This window comes from Meles meles, chromosome 3 (genome assembly GCF_922984935.1).
Source record: "Meles meles chromosome 3, mMelMel3.1 paternal haplotype, whole genome shotgun sequence".
In the NCBI taxonomy this organism is placed as follows: domain Eukaryota; kingdom Metazoa; phylum Chordata; class Mammalia; order Carnivora; family Mustelidae; genus Meles; species Meles meles.
The window spans coordinates 170,058,859-170,064,525 of NC_060068.1; positions in this window are offsets into that span (position 1 = coordinate 170,058,859).

Here is a 5,667-nt window from a genome sequence, read left to right on the forward strand (position 1 = left end):
ATATACAAATTTTAAACTGGATTTACTATATTAAAAAATATTTGACCTAATGAAGAATTTAATAAGGTAGAGAATCCATCACATAAGAATAGTGCTCTCAAGGCAGTACCAGAGAATTTGTAAGATTTATGGGAGTTGGGAAAACCTCCCAACTTCAAATCATAGCATATGAAGCCATCAGTAATTTGGAATTGACCCCTTCCCCTTGTAATTCCCTGTAAAGCCCCTCCATCTTCTACATTCTATATTTTTTATTCACCATTCTTCCTGTTAGACCTAAATCTCCTTAAATTCAAAGATTTGCCTGTTTTTTCCTCTCCCTATCCACACCTTGTGTTACAGAAAGTGACTGTCACACAGTAGCTGCCCATTTTTAGAAACCAGACAGTGTCATCAGAACACTTAGATAATATCAGAGTTCATTACATGAAGAGATTACTCGGAATAGAGTGGGGCAGGGAGCAGGGGGAGAGAAAAAGAACTGGAAAATCAGGAAAAGCTTTGATGTAGAATGATACATTTGAGTTATGCTTCAACTGATAGGACACTCATGGGCTAAATGCTAGAAAATTGACTTAAAAAAAGGTTGAGCAAAGATAAATAATCAGGGTGTGGTATGTTACTGTAAGGAAGAAGAATTGCTCCTGTCTGGCAGGAATAGAGAGAAGAAAGCACAAAGAAAAACAGGTTAATACTAGACTCTAGAATACTCTAGAATTTAAGAGGATTTATTTTAAACAATAAATGAATTAACGAACTACATTTTACAAAAATCAGTTTTTGCAGGACTTTGTAAAATGTAGTATAGCAGGAAAGTTAAGAGGCTGTTAACAGTACAAGCTGGGATTCTGTCTCTGTCCTAAAGAAGCTAATAGCTGAGTAGATTTCATGTTTTCCATGATCACATGCCATGCTGAAAGGAAGATGTAAGTGAGTTTGGAAGTCTTGATTCTGTTTTCATTAACTTTGTGAACTTCAGTAGTCACATGACTTAGAGAGCTAAGTTTGTCTTATTAACTTGGAAAGTTAACAAATATTCTGCCTGCAACATGTGGTGGTGGAGAGAATCACATGGGAGAAAAAAGAAATGTTATGAAAATCCCAATTCACAATAAAACTAACTGTTTTTGTAATATTGGTTTAATGAATGACAATGACCCTCTGAACATATGGAGTTCAGATTATGAACTTCTAAAACAAGGACTGGTTCTTGTTTAAATGCATATCATTACATAAAATATACATAGTTAATAAATCCAGCCTCATACCCATACATATGGGAAGAAACAATAGAACACTATAGCTACCAACATTTGAAAAAATATCTTTAGGTATTGTAAAGTTATAAATCAAACAATAATTAAATATCCACTTTAACATTCAACCTTCTTGTCCTTTGAATTTTCATTACAAAAATGTGTGTTTATCTAACCAAATGGGCTAAATACTTCGAAGCAATCTGGTAAATACATCAGAAAATGACTTGGAATGCATTAAGTTTAATTTGTTCTTGGATGACTCTATTTCCAATAAAAATAATATTAATGAGACATGACCTGTAAGTGAGATTGTCTTACATTTAAAAGAAAATACTTAAGAAAAACAGATCTGTTCTCTAAATAGATGTTCTCGTGACTGCAGAAATCTGAATTCGGCGCCTGGAAAGTTTAATAGAATCCTATAATGCTGTTAATCTTCTGAAACCAGAAATAGTGAGCATTTATTACTCAGGAGTCTGTTGTAAAATTTTCAGTGCTTTACCAGGCAAATCAAATGTGAAAGAAAGAAAGAGAGAGAGAGAGAGAAAGGAAGAGAGGAAGAGAGGAAGAAAGGAAGGAAGGGAGGGAGGAAGGAAGGAAGGAAGGAAGGGAGGGAGGGAAAGAAAAGAAAGAAATTGCTGGAAATATTTTTCAGATTTCATGGTTACTCTTTCAAGTGGGTTGGGGCCTCTGCCTTCGGCTCGGGTCATGATCCCGGAGTCCTGGGATCGAGCCCCGCATCGGGCTCTCTGCTCTGCAGGGAGCCTGCTTCTTCCTCTCTCTCTGCCTGCCTCTCTGCCTAGTTGTGATTTCTCTCTGTCAAACAAATAAAAAATATTAAAAAAAATAAAATAAAAAAATAAAATATACTTACTTTGTCAGTGTAATTTGTATCTCAAACTGATATATAATTTTTCTATTAATAAAATAATCTTCAATAAGTTATATTTATACTTAATTACAAATAAATACTCCATGGTAATTTAATGTAATTTCTATTTTGATAATGATTCTGTTATTTTCCTTAAGACATAATCATTTCTTTATCCAATCCATAGCTTAGAGTAAGCAATCTGGTAAATACATCAGAAAATGACTTGGAATGTATTAAGTTTAATGCATTCCATAATGCATACTTAGAACCAAGTGCTGTGTTGAACAGTAATAATACATGCCCTTGTCCTTGGAAACTTTATGTTTAAGTGGGGACAAATGTACACTAGAGATGTAAATGCTATCAGAAGATATTTAAATTGGACAATATCAAATGCTACATAATATTATAGCATTTTAAAGATTTTAACATCATTGGAATAATATTTTTAATAATCCATGACGTTCCTTCTATTTTGCATCCTCAAAATCTTTTTCTCAGTTTCTGTCTTCCCCCCAACCTCACTCCCATATACAGTCAACAAAAAGATTAAGGATAAAATGGTTAAATAGTCACTCCCCAGCACTGCCAAGAATCTGTTTTATGATATTACATGGGAATTGTCATGCACCCAAAACATTTAATAAGTGAGATAATAAACAAACCTAAAATTATGAACAATTTTTTCTACATAATCTTTAAAAATATATATTTAAGAATATATTCACATTTTTAAACACAACTAGATAGCTATGGAGAATTACCCAAATCCAAATAAATATAATATTTATTCCATGAAAAAGAATAGTCCATATAATGTTTACATAATATAAATTCTCTAGAGAGAACCATGTAAATGTTAGAGATGTCATCATGAGTGTTAAATGTCCATAGAATATTTGGTCCCCAAGATTGCCTAATTAAATAGTATTTATGATATTCTATAGTAATTAAAGAGAAATGAGTAACTTGGGAATTCCCTTAAACTCTTCAGTTAGAAAGCATAACAAGGTAAAATAATCTTAGGAACTAAAACCACAATGATTGGAACCAAATTGTCATGTATTTTCGAAGTTAAGAAACATCATATTTGGTTTTGCCATGGCCTTATGGTGTCTTATGTTTCATTAAACACTGACATTCTCTTCCTAACCACTTCTACCCCCAGATAATCATGTATTTTGTTAATACATGAAGAAGCCGATGAGAACCGAACATAAAGATGACTTTAATATGCCTACGAATATGACATGGACACATATGGGAAAAAAGAAAGAAAATAAAAAGTGCTGAATTTCATTATTAATGTAGAATGATTCTGATAAATATGGATTCTCTGTAAATACCTTTAGGAAGACTAATTCTTTATGTTTCCTAAGTGCCAGAGGATCTTGAAGCATTTAGCCACATTTTAGTGGGACAAAGGTATATGACATGACTATAATATCATGCTTGAGTGATCAAACTGCTTGAGTTTGAATCCTGGTCTAATAGCTTACCCCATGTATGACCTCAGGCAAGTTACTTACCATTGTAGTGCCTAAACTTCATGTAGAGGAAGAAATGGGGTAGGTTGCATTTTCACTCACCTTCATGCAACGCCTCTCCTTCTGGCCCCCCTTCTTGTGGAAGAACTACACATTCCCAACCTGTTGAACACAGTCATGATCATGTGACCTTTTCCAACCAATGAAGTGAGCATGGAAATGGCATACATTTCATGTTCAAACTGAAGGATCAGAGGAGCAACACAAGGTTCACAGGGACCTGTTCCTCTGCCACAATGTCTGACCGTGTCCCAGACAACATGGGGTAGAGCCTTAGCAAGCCCACCTTAGATACACTGCATGAGAGGAACTTCTGTTCATTAAGCCACTGAGCCGTTCCAGCTGTCTTTTGGTGTACTTTATTTTTTTTAATATTTTATTTATTTATTTGACAGACAGAGATCACAAGCAGGTAGAGAAGCAGGCAGAGAGAGAAGAGGAAGCAGGCTCCCTGCTGAGCAGAGAGCCCGATGCGGGACTTGATCCCAGGACCCTGAGATCATGACCTGAGCTGAAGGCAGAGGCTTTAGCCCACTGAGCCACCCAGGTGCCCCTGTTGGTGCACTTTAACCTCAGCTACCCTGACTGAGATGTGTATTCACTGATGCCAAAAAATCAAATGAGACTGCGCATGGGTAAGAATTTAGAGGAGCATCTGGTATAAGAACTCAATAAATGGAAGGAACTGCTAAGATCAAAGCATATATCGTTTCCATGAATCAATCTTAAAAGCTTTAAGAATGAAAAAAAAAGCCTTAAGAATGTATTTTTAAAACTATAGGGCATCTGGGTGGTGCACTCGGGTACAAATCTGACTCTTGGTTTCAGCTCAGATTGTGATCTCAGGGTCATGAGATAAAGTCAAGATAGGGGCTCAGCTTGGAGTCTGCTTGAGTTTCTCTTTCCCTCTGCCCCTCCCACTCAGGGGCGCTCGCTCTCAATCTCTCTTTCTCTGTCTTTTGCTCTCTAAAGTAAGTAAATCTTTAAAAACAAAAAGAATGTATTTAAAAAAAAAATAATGTGCCTCCATGCTAAGCATGGATTCTACTTAAAAAAAAAAAAAGAAGAAGAAGAAGAAGAAGAAAGTAAAAAAAAAAAACAAGTAATGATATTTGTGGGCTGTTTATTAAAATGGTGCCCACATTCCCAGATTCATTATTTCTAATACTTCTTGGACATCTTTCTTTTGTAAGAAATATTAATTCATCTGTCATTTCTTTTATTGGAAAATTTAAAGCTGTGCCCACTCTTTATCATATATACAAAAGAAATAATAGTACTACTTCATAAGGTTGTTATGAGGATTAAATATGTTAACATAGTAAAGCACTGGGGTGCCTGGGTGGCTCAGTTGGTTGAGCATCTGCCTTCAGCTCAAGTCGTGATCCCAGGGTCCTGAGATCGAGTTCCACATCGGACTCCGTGCTCCATTGGGTTCCTGCTTTTCCCTCTCACTATGCCCCTCTCCCTGCTTGTACGCTCTCTCTCTCTGTCAAATAATTTTTAAAAATATTTAAAACAAAACAAAACGCAGTAAAGCACTTAGAACAGTGACAATATTGAGTTAGTCCCACATAGCTATTATTATTTAATTATTATTAACGACCTCATTCTCTATATTTTCATATCATATTTCCCTGTGGACTACTACAGAATTGCTAACCACAGAAATTGATTTCCTTCTGTACAATTAGTAATGGTGGTTTTATTTTGCTATTTAGTTATAAAATAAGCAAGTATTTATTATAACCGTATTATGTACTTAAAAATTTTCTTAAATTCTGGAAACATTGTGGGAGGTAGGAGGAAGATTAAGTGTTAAACCCCACGAGCCAAAAGGCTGAGAGATAAATTGTTCCAAACAATAGAGAGTGAGAATAATTTTTAAAAAAAGGAAGAAAGGAAGTTCTTCGTGCTGTTTTATTTTTTAAGTTATTAAAAAAAAAAACCACATGGAAATGAATGTGATACTTCATAGCCAAGAAAC